Source organism: Humulus lupulus, chromosome 6 (assembly GCF_963169125.1).
Source record: "Humulus lupulus chromosome 6, drHumLupu1.1, whole genome shotgun sequence".
Taxonomy (NCBI): Eukaryota; Viridiplantae; Streptophyta; class Magnoliopsida; order Rosales; family Cannabaceae; genus Humulus; species Humulus lupulus.
Window position 1 is genome coordinate 12,097,902 of NC_084798.1, and position 21,607 is coordinate 12,119,508.

The window sequence follows — 21,607 nt, forward strand, 5'->3', positions numbered from 1 at the left end:
AACATAATTCTAGGCTATTGGGTTTTGGAAGAACCTTAGTAGGAGTAATGATAGTTCTATTGCATAGTCATACATAGTAAGTTTTACTTTCCCAGATTTGTAAATAATTTTCACATCTAAAGTTTCTTTATTTGCACTTATTAAATGTGTTTAGAAAAAATTGAATACTTGATCAAGAGAGCATTAGGATAAAGACATCTATGGAATCATTCTGGACATTGGAGGGATTTTAGCTTTTTCCATATAAGAAAGAAAAAGATTCTTACAATTTGTGGCATTATCCTCGTTCATTCCTAGAAAAAGAACAGTGTCTTGGATGCTTATTGTAGAATAAGCAGACTGCAGCAACTGAAACATTTTGTTTGTGTAAAGCTCTACAAGATATTCAGAAACCAACATTTAGGAGGACAACGTGAAAAATGAAATAAAAATTATAATAATTGTTACACTACAAGGTCTCACTAACACTACTTCTGAAAAGCCTATCAATTCATGTTGCTGCCTTATGTTCACGAGGAATACAACATAATAGCAGCAAAGACAGTTTTACAAATATTTTCAAGTACATAAAAGATTGGTATGTTTCAATATCATGTTAACATGCTATTATGCTCCATTAATATGACTTTAGTACTATGATAAATATATTATACTAAAACAATATTGGCACAGTTTTCCTTCAACACGTCCATTGCCATACTAGAGAAAATGTCATTATTAGACAACAACATCAATAAGAATCCAAATGGCCTAATTCTCCCAGAACAAGATGAAATAATGAACTAGGCTCTCTATCCGCCAGAAAACATAAAAAAAAAAAAAAAAAGTTCTCAAGTAGAGGATCACATGAAAAGATCAGAATTGAGCATGGAAGTTAGAAAATATGTAAGAAACATATATACAAGTAAAACTAGCAATCAATATGTGAGAGAACACTGACAGATTGGGTAAACATTCTTTCTAAAATAATAAATGAGCAAAATCAGGAGCAATTTTAGCATGGATTGACCAAGATGTGCCACACAGCTATTCAAACTACTGCAATAATTTGTTGAGGTGGCTGAAGGCTAATGTCATTAATTACGGCCACATTACAAAACACCACAACCTTATCTTCGTCTAAATTATTAATGTGATATTTCTTCTCACTGGCTCCATAGTAGCTATGTAATAGCTCTCTAAGTTCAACATCTTGGATTGCACAACTAGTCTCGAGTATACCACATTGCAAAAAAAAAAAAAACATTTTTGAATCAATTTTCACTTCCCAATATAATTCATAACCATCTACCATCTTTCCACTCATTAACTCGTAAGGATCATTAGGAAGAATGATTGTATTATGAGAACGTATCAAAAAAATTACAAACAGAACAGGATTTCGAGAACTTGCCTCTCCCTCTCTCTTCACGCAGCCAATTAAACTCTCTCTAGGAAACAGCTCAGGAAATGTACAGTAAGCTCACAAATAGCATGACAGAAATTTCCAGATCCAGTACCTTGATCCTTGAGAATGCCCAGGAGGCCACTAAGGGAAAGATATTTTTGCTAAATCACAGATGCAGGGGACTAAGCAGCCATACCAAACTCTACTTTGCCAGATCATATAAGATGGCATTCTGAAAATGCTTTGCATTGGTTATAATTAAACAAGTTGCTACTCAATTATAATATACGAGATGGAGATCCCATAGTCTATAAGAGCTTTATAAGTAGAATTTAAGTATTTAACCATATTGTAAGAAAGTTACACTAGCAAATTCTACTTTGTCTGACAAATGAGACAGTATTCTGAAAAATCTTTGCACTCATTATGAGTAGCCATCCTGTAACCCAATTATAATAGATGCAAAGTAGAACCCATAGTCTACATTAAAAGAGCTTATACCTATGATTTAAGTAGTTAGCCCTACTATTAGCAAGTTATTCGAGAAAATTCTACTTCACCAGACAATAATATGGCATTATAAAAATTCATCCAGATTTTTTATTTAATGAAACTAGGCTCCCCACCTAACCCCAGGACCATAAAACTGTAGATATCGCTATGTGGATGCCCATGAGAGGCTGGGACCTCAAAGCTTGTTTCTTTGCCCCCATGATTCCCTTTTCTCTGTCATCTTTCTAATTCTCCCAAGTACACAGAGGATAAAGAAATAGTGGAAATCTTACTTCATTGTTGTCAATCACAAATTCACAATTAGGATAGGCTCTAGCTGGGTTGTTTTTCCAATTAATTCTTTCAAGATCATGGTTGCTAGATGCACTCTTGATCTTTGTAGAGATTATGTTACCATCTACTAACCATGATGGTCTGCACAAATTACACCATCAAAATTGCAGTCAGAATTATTGTTGTCACAAGCAACATACTAAGAACAAAAAATTATCGCAGTCTAGCTTTAAAAGATGGAGAAAACTTTTACAGTTTAGTTACAAAAATGTGGAACACTTCAAAGAAGCTATCAAAAGAAAGAACTTCATAATTAGCTTTCAAAAGAAATTTAGGAGAAGTTCGATTAATAGCTATGGTGGAAGGTAAGATAGCAAGACTTGAGAACCAAATCAATCAAATTAAACTTGGACTGCAACATGAACAAGAAGCAAAAGAAGAATCAAATCAAATTAATTAGAGTTTCATTCCTTATACAATACTTGATCACATGGCCAAGATCAAATGCGAAATGTATATATCTTTTCAATTTATCAGTAATGGCCAAGGTCATTTTGTAAATATATATTTATATATCTATAGAGGCTACATATACAAGGGCTTTCTAATTAATCATGCAAAGTACGTAAGTGAAACGAAAAAAAATGCATCAAAAGGCAAACCTTGTAGCAACTCCAACTCCGTATGATATGGTGAAGTGCAATGTTGAGATGATTAGGCTGATTGGAAAAGATCAGAAAGAAAAACTAAATATAAGCACATCAAATTTACAGTAGAACTAATTATATATAAACAAAAATAAGTTAGCGGTGAAAGTATCATAGTATTGACCATTTACCAAAACTAGTTCATAAACTGAGGTTATCTCAACCTAGTAAGCAATGTCAACAAGGGTTAGAAAGGCTCCTTTTAAAGACAGTTTCACGTGCGGCTTAAGTTGTCATAGCTATGATAGGCCCAGAGACGTTCTTTCTATATATTTTGACCGTGACTAACATTGTATCAGCCCCTGCCCTTAACACTTCAAATTTACCAATTTTATCCTTGCCTTGTATTTTCTCAACAGCATAGAACATAGATGGTGAATTTGTAACATACCATATCGATAGCACTGAAGTCTCCAGCTTTGGATTCGGTAGAAGACCAGATAGCAGTATAAGAAGCTCACATGACCACCATTTAAGACTATTGTCACAAGTGTGCAAGGTAAATAAGTAAAAAAAATAAAAATAAAAAAGTGATTCCAAAAGCAGATACAATATATTAAAACAAAATTTGAAAAGAGAAAAATTTACCAAACCATTACAGCAGAAGGGACATGGGCTACCAGAACTGCCAGAACTGGTGATAGACATTTATTTAGAGATGGGTAACAAAAAGTAATAAACATTTATTTAAAAGAATTTAGTGAATCAAGTTTAAATTAGTAATAACAATGTATCTATGCATCATCCATATGTTGGATTCTCAATAGGGAGGTATTAATGAATGTGATAACACAAACAGATACACAAGTTCATGACCGTACATAATATGATGTTTTAAACACATATGTTAGTTTTCAGTGCTCTAAATGAAATACATCAAGGTCTTAGCATGAATAACATCATAAAGATCTAACAGTGCTAAAAGATGTAGCCCATGTCTAAAAGTGAAGTACTAGGCAGTTCTGGTAGGAATAAAAAAACAATAAGCATTATCTTTTCTTCTTTTTTTTTGGTTCAAAATACATTACATGATATAAGAGCAACAAAGACTCGTTTTCTCCTTTGTTACTCTTCAATAATGCCATTTGTACGCCTGAAACCTCGCAAGCCAAACTAAGCAGTAATCAAGTGAGATTCATTGACCTATTTGCATGTCTCTTTCTTGATTTAGAAGCCCAGGCTTGAAGCAAAGGCTAAAGCAATTTTATGGTTTTTGGGTCTCCTAGAAGTATGAGCATCTTCAAAAGTGGCATAAAGAAGCAAATTAGAGTAGTTGTAACATGTTATTTAATGATAATCTCTCAAATAATCTATCTTAAAAATCTTGGGCTGAATTAGTAACATTGTTGTTTTGCCTTAGAAACTGAATGATGAAGCTCCGACAAAAGGTAAAAGGAAGACAGTACTACTTGTGCTTTAGAAAAATAAAGAACACAACATTATTGTAGAAAAGAAGAAAAAAGCAGAAGGAAGTGTCTGAAAGAGTAAAGAAACTGAAAACATAGTAAAGAGAATAATTATTACTTTGCGAATTATTAGAGGAAAAAGGAAGTGCTATCGGCATTGTTGCAAAGCACACTTGTTCCTTCCCTGTGGCACAAATCAGAGGGTTCCCCACAATACTGTGTCAATTCAAAAATTAAAGCCGTTGAATTATTATGTTACAAAAGTTTTTCTTCTTCAACAACAATGCAACAGAGAAAATAATAACCACAACAACAATGACAATATAGAAAATGACTTACTTGAAGGTCTTGGCAGGCAACCTTGGTACTGGTTGAACAAGTTCTTAATGTCCATCAAAGCTTGAACTGCAAATTTTGTTTGTAAAAAAGGTTAAGTAAAAAAGGTTAAAGATGGAGGAAAGCATTTTCTTATTGATGTTGGTATAAGAGATATAAAGAATTGAAGAATTTGTATGGCTAAGATGGTAGTTCAGATGTCGCAGTGAACACAAACATGTTTAGAATTCTCTCTTTTAAAAATCTAAATCTGATCATTGAAACAATCAAATCAATATCAAAAAATAACAAAATTATAATACCTGGGGGAATGGATTGCTTCAACTTGTCAGCCTTTTCAGAATCAAAGACACAAAGTGTGTAGAGGTACTTTGAGCATCTGACCTTGAACTTGACCGCATCTTTGCCCCTCTTGATCTTCACTGAACGAGCATCCTTCCTTCTTGCAGTAAGAAGGAAATATTTGATCTCATGGATTTGCTTAGGCTGTTCCAATCCAAATAAATTAAAATTAATGACTTCTTTGCTTGCACTCACACCACAGTTTATTTCAAAGGATACAATATAATATAATTGGTTTCAACATCAACATCCATACGAAATGGTTTTTCTTTCCTTGTTAGATTCAAAATACATTTGTTTGTCTCATAACAATCAATATGGGACTAATTGTATCGCTGAAAATTGCTTAAAACACCACCTTGCTCAGGAAATTGATTAAAACCCTTTATCTCATAATCAAACAACTTTGGGAAAAACAAACATAAGGAACTGCCCCAAAAATATAGCAATGGCAGGGTATACTTAGACAAACATCACAAAATACACTGAAAAAAAAATAGAAAGACTGATTCAATCAATAAATAAAAATTCACATAGTTGGTGTTTAGGGAAAAACCATAATCATAAGAGCCATAAACATAAACTTTCATCTTTAGATTGTTAAGGTAACGAAAAATTGGATAAAAAACGTTTAAGTTGGATTATATGTAAATGAAAATCATATTAAATCACAAATTGCATCTGATTTTGGGATGTAGAATTTGCATTAGACTACTGAAGTATTGCAACACCCTGTAAATAATTAAAAACTAATGTACAAATTGCAAAAAAACCAATTTCCCCAAGAATTTTCTTGAGAAACAGAAGGAAAAAAAATACAGAGATGGAAGATTGAGACCTGATGGAAGACAGACCATTAACTTGGAACTAACCTGGGTTAAGACCGCCGTAGACCCACGAGTCGAGCCACGCCGTAGACCCACCACCGCAAGCACCGTCGCACCCACGAGCGAGCCACGCCGTAGACCCACAGTCGGGCATCCCTGTCACACGACCCAAGCCGCGGGCCCCCGTCACCACGTTACACACCTGCAACAAACAGAGCGAAAGAAAGAAAGATTGAACGGAAGAGTAGCTCAGAGAGAAAGATAGAGCGAGAGAGAGATTAGGGATTTTCTTTTGTCTTTCATTTGGCGCCTAAGTGTATTTTGTTTACCGCCTGATTTCATTTCATTTTAGTAAAATATTTTAGTCTTTTTCTATTTGCATAGCGACAATAGCACTTTTTAAACAAATCAAGGGCATAATTGTTGTAGTGAGTAGCCCTTCTACAATACATGACCATTTTCATAGTCTTATAAACAAATCAAGGTAAGATTTAACAACACAAAACTCTACAAAGAGACCCAATTCGAGATTCTGAATCTTCAATCCCAAAAATCAAAAGAAAGAAAGTTGAGAAGAATTATCGGGAGTTTGAACTTTGAGAGGAAAAAAATTAAAGAAAAGGGAAAGAAAGCAATTGGGACTCCAGTGATTGCTCTAATCATGTGTGAGCTATGAACATATATGAGAGAGGGCGGAGGTCCATACCTGGAGAATCCGTAGTGCACTTGAGGTGTTGTCGCCTGAGAAGGAAGAATCCACTTGTCGGAGAAGAGAGGTTGACTCCAGTCACACGAACTGTTGTGGATGTCGAGCAATGCCAGGGCTGCTGTCCTGGGGTCGAACGGCGGCTGGGCTACTGTCTTCGGGTGTTGCTCGGGGTTGTCGAATGGAGGTGGGGGGCGCCATCATGGAGGAGGTGTTGCGCGTGAGGTCAAACGAGGGTGGAGGGGGTCACGATTACTGGGGCAATTTTTTAACCTAGAAATAAGTCATTCTTTAAAAAATAAAGTAGAGAAAAAATAATCTGTTTTTTAAAAAATAGTTTTTATTAATTTTAAAAGAAAAAAATAAAATTAATACTATAAATTTTTAATAAGTATCGGTTGTGTTTAATTGGTAAAAAAATTTATATTGTTTGGTAATATTTAAAAAATAGTTTTTTATTTAATTAATTAAAAATTTAACAATCGAATATAAAATATGTTTGGTAACTCTATTTTTATTTTTTATTTTTTAAAATTTTAATTAAAATTTGAAAATATAATTTTTTCACTTTCAAAATTTTTTAAACTGTTTTCGACTTTTTTTTTATTATTATTCAAATCAACATCTCATATTGTTAAACAAAAAATAAAAATAAAAGTTATCAAATGTATTTATTATTTTTTGTTTTTAAAAACAATAAACGCGTTTGATAACTTTTATTTTTATTTTTTCTTTAACAGTATGAAATGAGGTGTTGATTTGAAGAAGAGATGAAACAAAAAGTCGAAACGGTTTAAAAAAAAATTAAAAGTGAAAAAAAATTCTATTTTCAAAATTTAATGAATTTTAATTAAAATTTTAAAAATAATAAATAAAAATAAAGTTACCAAATACTGTGTTATGTTTAATTCTCAAATTTTTAATTAACTAAATAAAAACTTATTTTTTAAGTGTTACCAAACAACACCATCATTAATGAATTTTTAATAAAAGAAATCTTATTTTATTAAATATATAATAAGTAATTCAAGTAGCATTTAATATTACAAAAAAAATATTAAAATATTTAAACAATTATTTGAATAACTCATTTAAAAACAAAACTCATTCTTTAACTAGTAGCTCTTGCAAATTATTAATTAATACTTTTTATTAATATATTTACATAAAATATATTAAATTATATTAAAAAAAATACAAATTAAATTATATTAAAAAAATACAAATTAAATTAGTACTTGATTAGAAAAATTGTATTGCATTAGACAATAGTTTAAGTAGAAATGTTGTCTCATGTTAAAAATAGGCATGTTACAACAGTCTCATTAGAACTGTCGTTTTATGTGAGTTTTAATTTGTATGGTACAACAGTTTGTGAGCGACTGTTGTGTCATGTATATTTTTAACATGGCACGACAATTTTACTACAAACGTCATCTCATGCATGTCGTCTAAGTACAATTTTGTAGTAGTGATAGGTATTTCTGGTGAAGATGACTTATGAGTGTTTTTTAATCAATTGAGTAATTTCTCTTTGGTGCTTGAACCAAATTTATCATAATTTTTATTTTTTTATGATTTGAGCCTTGAGACAAGCTGGGAGGAGCACTTTTATACTTGCCATAAATTACAAGGGTTGTAAGAGCACGTTTATACAAATAACCAAATTGTACTATTTTTTTGTTCTGTAGGTAGCTTTCTCATCAACACCTCTTCTTGAGCCATATGTCATTCCCTTGCTTCTTGAAAAACTCTCTTCTTCTCTGCCATCATCAAAGGTTGGTGCCATCACAAAGAATTTATATGATTACATAGGCAACATAATTAATTTTTTTGTTGTAGAAAGTATATTTGTATCAATTTTCATGCTGACTCTTTATGTTTGAAGGTTGATTCTTTAAAGTATCTGAGCTATTGCTCATTGAAGTATGGAGCAGACAGGATGGCCGAACATGCTGGAGCTATTTGGAGTTCAATTAAAAGTGAAATGAGTACTTCAGTAAAAGAGCCTACTGAAGCTGTTACATCAGAATCAATAAATGGTCTTGGCACTACAACAAATTTGATATACAATGACTCCCTACAATGTTTTACACCAATGGTGTAAGACATTAAAACTTATCAGGGGTTTTAAATGTCTAATGGTGTAATGTAATGACCCACTAATCTAGACTATTTGGACCATTAACGAAACTATACATAAAACTTACATTTTTACGAAAATACCATAATTTTATTGAGTAACTTGCAAAATAAGAGTTACTTACAAGGATATGGGATCCCATTGTCTTTAAAAACAAAACATGATTTAAAATAAAAGACATTACATAAATGGTGAGGAAAATACATGTAAAAAGACATAAAACAGAAACTACATCCTCGAATCGAATAACGCTCGACCCCTTGACTCCATTCACCATCGATACACATCCTCTAAGCGTCACGAATCTTTCCGCCTCTAAAGCTTATTTTCCTGCACATAAAACAAAAAGGAATGAGCCTAATGCCCAGCAAGGAAAATCTAACACATAGTCATAAATATAACTTTATAAGAAACATAAAGACTTAACATAATACATATAACATACACTTATTATAATGGCCATTATTACTTGGGGTCCCATAGACTAAACAAGCATATGCCCATGGGATTAGAGGGGTCCTGCTAGCTAAGTAGGTCATATGCCCATAACCCATTTGGGGTCTTGTTAGTCATATGGGTCATATGCCCAAGCCTACAAACATACATGCATACATATCATAACACATTTAACAACATAAAACATAAGATAACATAAGCATATAACATATTGATTCTAGCCTATTTTCCTTACCAAAGTTACCGGGATATGTGGACTGAGTTGGGACTTTTGGAACACTCCTAATAACCATAATGAACAAGAGTGAGTTGAAAGAAGAAAAGAGATGAAAAGGAAAATGGGAAGACTAAACCATTTGAGAATCATGCTTACCGAAACTTATGTGCTCAAGAACTTAGATTCCCTAACCAAAATGAAGATTAAGGTTAGAGATTGAGTAGAAGACTATGAGAAAGAAAATAACATAATACAGAAATGAACTAGAGTTTTGGTTACCTCAAAGACTTGAAAGACCAATCTACTCCTCAACCGAAATACTATAGAACCTCACTTCCCAAAGTGTTTGATAAGCTTATGATGTTTAAGCTTATGTTTTTCCCAAACCAGGTGTTTATACTCTCACACTCACTTAACACTAGCAGCTTCTGAACTTAGAGCAAAAGGTGAATAATGGCTGGGTACTAGGTCCTATTTATAGAGTTTGGGAATGAAAGTATCTTGATTTTACTTGAATAAAAATAATGGCTTTTTAGGTGAAAATCATTTGAATAATCGTTCAACAGAGGCTGAAGACTCGTTCAAAAGATGCTGGACTTTTGAAGAAGTTTGAATGGCTGAAAGGAAAAGAATTCAAAAGAGTTTGAATTCATGCTGGAGGAGGCGATATATCGCCCCCTGTAGGCGATATATCGCCTGGGCCAGTATGCCCGGGGCGACCGTGCATCGTCTCGTGTTTTCCGTATCTACGTGCTGCGATATATCGGCATACGCTGAATATTTAAACACGAAATTACACATTTTTAGCTAAGTTTGAATGGAGTAAACAGCCTTGACTAAGCCTTCAACGTATTCAAAGCTGCTGACTGACCCTATAACATTCAAACTTTACTCCTTATTAAATTTAATCCTCAAAAATACTTAATCCTTAATCACCATTCATAACATGTGCTTAAAATCCTATTGGTTGATGTCTAAGCCTTATAATATAATAAATATAATCCTTAATATCAGTCACATTAATCAAACCTTAGGTTATACTAAATATTCTTAAACTATAGGTTAAACTTAGAAAATCTATAAGTACTACTATGAGTGTCCAAATAATTCCCGGTCTGAACCAAAAATCCACAGTAACAAAGATAATACTATACATACTATAATACTACTAAACAATTAGCTAAGTAAAGTTCTTGCACTTTACATGTAAGACATTGAAAGTGTATATTAATGGCTCCAATTGGAAGACATTAAAAATGGTGGAAGACGTTGGAAATAGGCTGGGGGTAGTGTTTATGGGTACATCCAACATCTCCCACTGGGAGACGTGGGACACGTGGCACGTCTCCCAGTGGGAGACGTTGGATGTAGTCCCATGCACATCCAACGTCTCCCACTGGGAGACATGCCACGTGTCCCACGTCTCCCAGTGGGAGACGTTGGATGTCTCCCTTTTATAATAGCCATCTTCTTCCTCTTCCTCACAATTACACCAACCCGAGAGCACAAACCAGAGACGAATTGGGGCTGCGATTTTAGGGTTCTAAGGTAAGTTTTTATTTTATTTTATTGATTTTTAGTTAATTATTTTGCAAAAAAATCATAGGTTTTGCATTAGGATGAGTAATATATATGATTTTGTGTTAGTTTTACATTTTTATGCATTTTTTTTATATACATTGTAGGATTTTGTGGTTTTTCCATGGAAGTTTTTAGGGATTTATGATTTTTTAGTTTTTTTTAATTTAACCTATCACATTGTATAGATTTCATTAGAGTATGTATGTTCATGATTTTTTTAAATTTTTATCATTTTTTATTTCGAAATTTAGATATATTTTTGTATATTTGAATTTTTTTTTTTAAATTGTAACTATTTTGTTATATATATAGTTATGTTAAAATAAATTTATTAAATAATTTATAAAATATAAATATATGAAAATTTTTATGTTTTTGTTTATTATTAAGTTTTTAGGTTATGAAATTTTATATTGATTTTTTGTTGAGGTTATAATTAGTGGCACATTGGGATTTTTTTTATTTGTTTACCAATATCATTTACTATTATTAGATATTTAGTGATATTTGTTTAGTAATGTTTAACATATTAATTAATTTAATTTTATAGGTTGTGATTTTTGTGGTGAGATTTTAGAGAGTATATCAATCACACATTTGAGGTAATTAAGTTTCTAAAATTACAATAATACGTTATATATTGCTAGATATTTAGTGATGTTTTATTTATTATTTATTAATTTTATTTTATTTGTTTGTGGATTTAATAGCGAATTTGATTACTAAGTGAAGTAATTTTGCTAGCTTTTGGATTAAAGATTGCAAGAGGTACATATATATTCTCTTACTTCTACTTTTAATATTACTAAACAAATATTAGAGGAGTTTGAATATCTTAAATATTCATCCATAGTGAAGTAGGTTTTGAGATTAAATTGTGTGCTGCGGTGATAACGGAAGGTTGAAAACTTGTGTGTATTAGTGAAGTCGGTTCTGAGAAATTTGATTGTGTGCTGCGGAGCTATAAGGAAGAAACTTATTGTATGTTGTTTGAATTGTTTGTTTTTCTATTCACATGCAGATGGTTAGGTCACTATTATAGGGGAAATGGTGCCCGATTTTATCTAGGATAATAAACAATTAGTTTTATATAGACATTCTATAAGGAAGAAACTTATTGTATGTTGTTTGAATTGTTTGTTTTGATAATCACATGCAGATGGTTAGGTCACTATGAATCTTCCTAATGTCGAGATTCTTGATACTCTACGCATTAAGCAACCTCAGGTAAGTAACTTCAGCAGAAATTTTTTAACATTTATAATAATTAAGTAGAATAATATGTATGAAATTTTTAAAAAGTTTCAATTTAATAATAAATTACAAATATTTTTAAATAATTAGTGTCCACACCAACCGAACAATGTGGCATGTGGATACTACTTAATGAGGATGTTGAAGGATTTGATTGAACATGCGAGTCCCGGGCATTACTTGAGAACGGTATTATTAATTAAAATTTACAAATTATTTTTGAAACTATAAATGTAATCAAATAATTAATTAATATATTTTACTTTATATTTCTTGCAGCTAACAAGCACATCATATACAGAGGCACAAATTGATGAGTTGCGACAAGAATGGGCGACATATATGTTGCCGATAATCGAAAGTTACCGACCTCGTTGATAGGTTTTTTTTTTTTTTTTTTAACTCTTTCTTCATACACAATGCAATATTTGTTCATTTTGAATATGTCTAACAAATATTGTATTTCTTGTATATGTCTAACAAATATATTTTTTTCTTTCAATTTAATTGATTATTAAATCAATTTAAATTTAGATTAAAATCATTTCAATTTAAATTAAAATAATTTCAATTTAAATTAATATTATTTCAATTTAATTAATTATTAAATCAAATTAAAATAATATTAATTATATGTCTAACAAATATATTTTTTTCTTTCAATTTAATTGATTATTAAATCAATTTAAATTTAGATTAAAATAATTTAAATTTAGATTAAAATAATTTCAATTTAAATTAATATTATTTCAATTTAATTAATTATTAAATCAAATTAAAATAATATTAATTATAAATTTATTTAATTTATTTTTTTTAAATGGGGGAGACTTTCAATGTCTCCCACTGGGAGAGGTGGAAAGTCAAACGTTGACTTTCCACATCTCCCATTGGGAGACGTGGGAAGTCCCTGTAGGAAAAACTAATTGCAGGATCTTTATTTATTTTCATGCAATTTACATATTATCAACACAAACATGCAAATTCCTAGAACATGCTCCTATGAAATTGATACAAATACAAAGTAAAGTAAAAACTTACATTACGCAGCGGAACTGGAACAACTCCATCCTTCAATCTCTCTAACCCTTGATTTCATTCTGTAGCAGAGTATTATCAAGAGATTGAACAAGATCATCAACACAGTCTTCCTCACCAAGCCTTTGATCAACCTAGAACTAGTGTGGGCTGGCTCTCAACACATGAGATAGAGATCTAGAAAAGAAGAAGAGATTGTGGCTAAGAAAAGATTAGAGTGTCTAGGTTTTCACTTACCCAAATCAACTGAGACTGACTTCCTTCTAAAAACCCTAGATATCATATTCCTTATATAGGCAACTTAATGGGATTTATTTAAATTTAAATTAATTAAAAATAATAAACAAAACTAAAAGCCTTGGGCTGCCATAAATGAACTTGGGCCCAATCTCTTTATTTTAAATTTAAATCCCAACTGGGCCTAAATTCAAAACCTTTTATTTATTTATTTTTTAATTAATTAATTAAATCCTTATTCAAATTAACTAATTATAATTTGAAACTTGATTTAATATTATTTATTTATATTGATACCAATTTATCAATATTAATAAATTTACCCAAATATTCTCTTTTATTCTCTAAATCTCATATCTCTGTAAATTTTCCAAAATTGACCTAGTCAACTTTAAAAATCATAATTGATAATTAAATCAATTAATTGAGACATTCTAGATGATTTACTCAAAGGTGATGCGGGGACCATGGATCCATGAAATCAAGCTCCAACAAGTTACCGTGAATTTATTTACGAATAATTTCACTACCTTATTAATTCCTCGTGACTCCACTATAGACTCGGAATTGAACTCTTGAATTCATAGAACGTATTTTCAAAACCATAAATACGTTATTGATAACTCTATGATATAGAGTTATTTATTTGACTTTTACACTTAATTATGCATAAAAAGAGTGATGACTTTGGTGTTTGTTTGTCAATTTTAAGTTGTTATCTATCTATATAATTAGTTGATCTAATATTGGAGTCTTACAATATTTTGGGTTTAAATTGGAATTAAATAAATAATCTTGTTCTATTTTTCTGTGTAAAAAGGGAATCAAGCTATCCATGGAAGGATTGAAGAAGAAAAGTTGGAAGTTTGGTTTGGAAGCAAAAGCTGAAACTTTCCAGATTGTTAAAATTCATGCTGCAGGATGCTGGAGCTCACTTGCTGACGTGGAAATTAAAGGCAGCTGTGTCATTTCTTTTTAATTCGTGGCCAGGTGGCATGGGTCCATAACTGGTGCCAGCTGGAGTTATTTTTGGGCAGAAAAGTGGTCCAATTTAGTGGGCCTAAGTGGAGGAAAAGAAGGTGGGCTTTCTAATTATAGACATGATATTTTTGTACCCTAATGGGGAAAGAAAAGGGTACCAGCCGTATCACCTTGGGGGGAGCCATTGAAGGACTATCATCAGAAGAAAAAGTACAGAAAAACAGAGAGAAAAATAGAGAGAAGTACAATTGTTGAAGGGGAACGAGAAGGACAAGGAGGATTCACACACCAACTATATCGGATTTGTCCCATTTACTCTTCTTCTTTAATTTTTGTATTTCCTAATTTAGAATAGCTATTTTAGAACTCATGGATATCAATTTTCCATTTCAGATTTTGGATACTAATTTAGCTATGAGCTAAGCTTTTTGAGACTTGAATGGTTAAAGAACCCTATGTCATAGTTATTAAAGTTTAAATGCATATTTACATAAATTCGCCATTGTTCATTCAAGTGTTGTTCATGATTATTGTTTGTTGTTGTTTGGCCAACAATGGCAGATTATTAAGCTATATTTAATTCTGGAAAGGTTGAATGTAGTAGTTTGTACTTGAATGATGCAAGAGCATAACCATTGTTAGGTTGTTCTTAGTGAGTAGAATAGGAATATTTTACTTACCTTGCATAACTTTTGAGAATTGGTGCTGTTATTTGTGTTCTTAAGTCTGATTTGATATAGGAATATATTTAATTGGATGGTATAACTATATTCACGAGTTTTGGAAAAATCTGGTGAGCATATTGGGAATTCTAGTTAACTCTGGTGCGATTTGCTAAATTTAATGCTATAGCATTCTGGGCAGTTTCTGACATAGGGGGATTTAACTATTCAAGTCCAATTTTTCCATTGATAATTCTTCTTGCTGTTATTTCTCTAGAACTTGTGGTTAATTTTAAGCATATTTTAATTTCTTTCATTTTATTTTCGTTTAAACAACCACTCAATTCAGTTTCTTAAATTTCTAAATTGTAATTAGTTGGTTTTACATTGTACTTTAATTTACAATCCCTGTGGAGACGATACTCGACTTATTACTATATTACTTGTTGATGATTGCGTGCACTTGCGTAGATTAATTTTCACAACAGTTATCCATTGTTATAACCATTACAATCAGTCAATCCTCTATCGATGACTTACTAACGAGCTGGGTGCAAATTACCGTTTTACCCCTCATCAGTATTATCCTTAACTCCCACTAAGTTCCTTATAAATGATATTTCCGTGAACTTAATCACAGAAATGAGATCTCAATCATTTAACCTTTTGAACAAAGCAATTAAGGAAATCATCTTTTCACTTCTCATACAGAAGTTATAGATTTCGTATCTATGAATAATACTCCCACTCAATTACACTAATAAATCTCCAAGATATAAGTATGGGCTAGACCGTAGGGTAACTGGTAACGAACAAGTCAAAAGATTTAAATAATATAATTAGCAGAATATTATCACTCAGAATTAAGATCGGCTTAATATATGGTCAACGTTGTGACATTGATTAGATTTGATAACAACGATACTTATTTATCAATCAATAATCAATATCGGTCCTAGTCCGATGTAACTAAATACATATGATCTTATCTACTTGGTCGATGCCTTGGACAAGACATCACACCCTGAATGTGTAAGTAGATCATATCGTAGATTGCCTAATCAGTGAAAATCCAATGCACTGATCTAATCTTAGGACTCGTTCTTTTGAACATATAATTACAACTATAATCCACTGTGACCTAGTCACTATAATTGTAACTATCCATATGTTCGGGATTTTATAAATGTTTGTATTATTTCAATAATCATGTAATAAAACAAGCAAGCAACACGGTTGTCAAACTAAATGATTTCTACTACTTTTATTGATAATATGAAATCATGCTACATGTCCGACATGGTTTTATAAGGGCATAAAACCCAACAGTCCCTATGAGACATCCAACGTCTCCCATTGGGAGAGGTGAGTCACTTCCCACGTCTCCCAATGGGAGAGGTGGAAAGTCAATGTTTGACTTTCCACCTCTCCCAATGGGAGACGTGGGAAGTGAGGCACGTCTCCCAATGGGTTGACTTTCCACCTCTCCCATTGGGAGACGTTGGATGTCTCATAGGGACTTCCCACGTCTCCCATTGGGAGAGGTGAGTCACTTCCCACGTCTCCCAATGGGAGAGGTGGAAAGTCAACGTTTGACTTTCCACCTCTCCCAATGGGAGACGTGGGAAGTGAGGCACGTCTCCCAATGGGTGACGTGGAAAATATACCTACAATGACCCTAGCAGCAACGTCTCCCCAATTGGGAGACATTGTAGACTTCCAATGTCTCCCAATTAAAGTTATAAGACCTATATTTTGTTGTAGTGTGGGTTTCAGGAAAATGAAATTGCAGCAGAAGCTTTAGTGCTTCTGGGATAAGTTGTCTTGCAAAATGCTTATTAGAGATCCCAAAAGGTGGATATCTGCACATGATGTTTTGTGTGAGTTTCTGTCACTGGTTTGCTTTCATAATTATAATTTTTGTGTTTGACCTGTGTTGCTACTGAAATTAAAGGGTTGCAATTATTGTTGAGCAAAGCTTTTTGGAAAAGCATCTGTTATTCATTTCAGCTGCTTTATAAATAATTATTCTCATCATTTTTGTTCAACAATTGTCATAATTTTTTGCCACTGCCTTCACAGATTATAACATATGTATATTGACAATCATTTTAATTTTAATTGTCTAACCTTTTTGTAGACATATGAAAGATCCTGTATTCAAAAGTGGATAGACATACCTGGCAGTACCAGGGATTGCGTGTCCTCGTCCAGTAACAGGTCTACTCTAGTTATCCATTTTCTCAAGTAGGACTAGTTATTTTTATTTTTTAATATAATGAAGAAATCTACTTTTAGGTTGGTGATTTATGGCTTGTTCGGAGATTCAAATGGCAGTAAAGAATGAAGATTATGTAACTATATGGGTGTCTAAGATATGGAAAGACAGTCACTTAACATTTTCAGTATGTGACTTCTAGGGGCTTAGGTTTGTTTTCTATATACTTAATTTCTCTGCCAGAACATTATTTTGCTATAGGACATCATTTCTTTTAGGCATATAAATCAATATCATTAATGCTCAATGCCCTTGGTATACAAATGTGTATATATATATTTATATACAAGAGAAAGTTTAATTGAGTTCAAATATATCATTGAGAATTTTGTTGCTGTAGACGGGAATGCTTGATTTTTTTTTTTTACTTTTGGTAATTGGAATGATCACTACAAGAAAAAACAATATTCATAACACTTAAAAACTGCCAACCGGGACTATTGATAGCACTTCTGAAAATGCTAACATAGCCCCTGTTATTAAAAGTCCAGTCTTTTCTATAACAATTTTTGAATGTTATGTTCGGTGTTATCTTAAACTATTCAATAACACATTTTTAGGTGCTATAATATTCAAATAATAACATTTAGATAGAGTTTTTGGTTATAAATTTGAAGTTTAATCTTGTACTTTTTTCATAACACTTTACTATTACATTTGATTATTTTGATAACATTTTTAGTTTGTTATATTATATAAACCATAACGATTTTTTACGCTTATAATATGTTTTTAAATCATAACATATAGTAATAAAATTTTAAATTTTATTTTGATAAGTATACTTATATGGTTTTTTTTAATTAAAATATTTTCATTATTGTATTTTGATAAAAAAAAATTCAAAATTAATCATAAAATGTAATTCTCAATAGATTGATAAACCATAAGTATTACATTAAACAATAACTAATTCAAACCATGAATGTGTCTACTTCATGAGAACTTAGTTCTAACTTAAGTTTGAAAGCATAACATAATAAAGTTTTATAATCTTTTACAATTTTTACTTCAAAAATGAAAAATAGAAACATTACAAGATACACAAAAGTAAACCATGCGTGAAACTTGCTCCATCCTTCAATTCATCATCCTTTGTGCACTTGCTCCATATCTCTCCTCAACAACCTTATCCATTTCCAAATTTAGTCTAAAGCTCTTCCTCTTTTCATTGAGGAGTTTAACTAATTTTCCTGTAGGCATGTGTTTTGGCCTCTTTCCTTTTGTAGATGGAGGTGACATATCTTGTACTTGGCAAACTCTTTGACTAGTTTCTGATCAACCGTTTCTATAATTAGTGCGAATTTTGATGAGTTACAAAAATCATATATAACAACATATTATCAATTATCACAAAAAAAACTTATAATAAAAGTCAGAAAGAAAGAAATAAGCAGTCATTCTTGGCATCAAAGAAATAAAAATTCAAAGTGTCATACTAATAGTAAAAGAGCGGATAAACATCTCTTGGTCCATTTTTGCCACTTTTATCCTCATATTATTTTATATTTACTTTTTCCACTCTATAAAAATGTAGAATTTTTACATTACATACGACTGTTTTAGTAGCCACTGCCAGCAAAAAAAATAAAAATAAAAGACATATGTTGACTAAGAGAATATTCTTAGTGCCAGCACTTAGTTTACTTAGTGACTAAGAGAATATATATATATATGTGAGAAGGGTCTTTACTTATGCCTTGTGTTCTTGTTTAGGTTGTCACAGAAAGCGAGTCTTCACAACATGGGTTATGGTTCTGATAGTGGTTCTCAAGATGGAAGATATGAAGGTTAGTTTGATGCTAAGGGACTAAATTGTAATTTCATTGTGTGGTTCAATGTAGTTTTGCTATTCTTGTTTCTTGTGAAAACAAACAATTGGAGCTGCTTAGGCAACTGGAAAACCAGTAAGATTTCATTATGGGGTTTCCATAATGTCTATCGACTTTCTTTTAATTTTTGGTGTCTTTTCTATAAGATACATGTATGAAAACTTCAAACCATTATTTTCTTTTATAAGATGAAAATCACATATTCTTCCCTATATTTTGACTGTATCCCAAATGCTCGACCAATTTTCCATTCTGTCATAATTTCTCTATCAAGCCATAGTGACCAGCAATTGATTCTTAAGAACTTGTGTGTTTTAGTGAAGTAGGTTATGGGAAATTTATTTGTGTGCTGTGGAGATATAAGGAAGAAACTTATTGTGTGTTGTTTGAATTGTTTGATTCTTTGTTGACAGATGGTTAGGTCACTATTATAAGGAAAATGTTGCTCGAATTCATCTAGAATTATGGTTTGCTTTCTTATATTTAAATTATGTTGTGCTTGCATTGTTCTTCTTTGATTGGTATTGGGAAGCTCTGTCAAAATTTAAGTTAAAAAGATAGTATATTAATAGGAATATGACAACGCTAAAAATTTGTTATGGGAATTTTCTACATGGAGGAGGATTTTAGTCGAATTTTAGGGAAACCTCTGTCGAATTTTTTTCTAGGAAATGGACAAGAGTTTGATAACAAAGGACATGCTTTCAAAAGAGTATGAAGAGGGAGTTGACAACTTTATTTTCCTCGTCAACCATTACAATCAGTACAATGTGGATTCTATGTTATGAGGATGATGAAAGACTTCGTGACAAAGGAGTTTTCAATGCGATGGCTAACTAGTAACGTAAGTGAAAATATTCATTATTAAAGTTCTAGCTTTAACTCAAGATTAAGTATATTAATTCAACTCATGCAATGAATTATTTTTAGTGTGGCGGGAAGAACTCTTACACAAAGGATGAGATCAACGAAGTGCGTGAAGAATGGGCACAATGCGTCATGAATTTGATTAGTACTACATAGGTCCAGTCACTTTTGTTAACTTAGACTTTTAAGGAGATACACTTACAATGTTAACTTAGACTTTCTTGAAGATATACATACTTTTGTTGTCTAACTATAGTTTACAATGCTTATATGAGTAATTTTGTAATTAACTTTAGACTCGTTATTTTGGATACTTAGTTAAATTCTAGTATTTTATATTACTATGATATCTATTTTGTTTTGTTCGGTTTGTTTGTATAAAAAGAAAGATTTGTTTTGGGTATAATACACTTTTTAATAAAAAAAACACCATTGGATGTCTACACCATAAGTCGGTTGGGAACCAACTTATCATGTTTTACACCAGAGGTCGGTGTGCCACACTGACCTACCATGATTTTCACCAAAGGTCGGTTTCTGACCGACCTACCATGTCTTACACCAGAGGTCGGTGTGCAACCGACCTACCATGTCTTACACCATAGGTCGGTTTGGCGCCAACTGACCTACCGTTTTTTTACATCATAAGTCACTGCATGGGAAGTCGGTTCCTAACCGACCTATGAACTTTCAGAAGTCGGTTTTTAACCGACTTATCATGTAATTTTTGTAGTAGTGCTTTCAAGCCTTATTTTGTTTAATAAAGAATAATAAGGACGATTCATTAGTGATGGTTGGTACTTTCTTCAGCATTTACTAAACATGTTTATGGTATTTTTTTTTCTTTCTAAACTAGGCTCATTACATAACCTTACAAATTTGAGGACTATAAAATTATAGCAATTGCTATGTAGGACCTTAGGTACCTATGAGGGACTCAAACCTTAAACCTTGCCGGAGCAAACTACATGCCTTACTGTTTGAGCTACTGCTTTTGGGCACATGTTTATGTTATTTAGACCAATAGCCACCCTCAACTGTCTCATGGGTATGTTTATGTTGTTTAGACCAATAGCTACCCTCAGCTGTCTCGTTTAACCCTGAAATGGAGCTTTTTTGTTTCTGTCATTTTTTTTGGGAACCATATGAATTCTTATTTTCTTTCTATTTTGCTATTCTACTTATTTGGGTGTTTACCTCAGAGTCATTTATAGTCCTCCGGTTTATATTGAAGAGGTTTGGTATGGTCATTTATAGTCGTGTGTCTTACATTGAAGAGCTTTTGCATTGGATTTCAGTCTTTCGTGTGTATGAACTTTTAGGCCTATATAGGTCTAGTATGTCTATGACTTTAAATTCCTATTTAACATTTGTACCATAATATTCAATTCAACATGTAAGATAAGTAGTTTCAATATATATGTATAAATGTTATTTTTTCTATTGTAATTTGGCAGATGATGAGGATGATTACGAAGAGGCTGGTGGTAGTAATCCGCTTTTGGGATTTATGTTTGGCAAAGTTGATAACTCTGGCTACCTCGATGTTGATTACCTTGATGAG

General features: G+C 32.0%; 2 long non-coding RNA genes across 2 annotated transcripts; one reads left to right on the forward strand and one right to left on the reverse strand.

Annotated features, from left to right (window-relative positions):
- Positions 1-2,226: 2,226 nt before the first annotated feature.
- On the reverse strand, positions 2,227-6,550 carry LOC133783801 (uncharacterized). The gene is made up of 3 exons (XR_009870968.1): positions 6,498-6,550; positions 2,438-2,490; positions 2,227-2,314 (listed from the first exon to the last, which is right to left on the reverse strand). It is a non-coding gene; the product is annotated as an uncharacterized LOC133783801 (long non-coding RNA).
- Positions 6,551-19,496: 12,946 nt separating this feature from the next.
- On the forward strand, positions 19,497-20,360 carry LOC133783802 (uncharacterized). The gene is made up of 3 exons (XR_009870969.1): positions 19,497-19,643; positions 19,796-20,020; positions 20,107-20,360. It is a non-coding gene; the product is annotated as an uncharacterized LOC133783802 (long non-coding RNA).
- Positions 20,361-21,607: the final 1,247 nt, after the last annotated feature.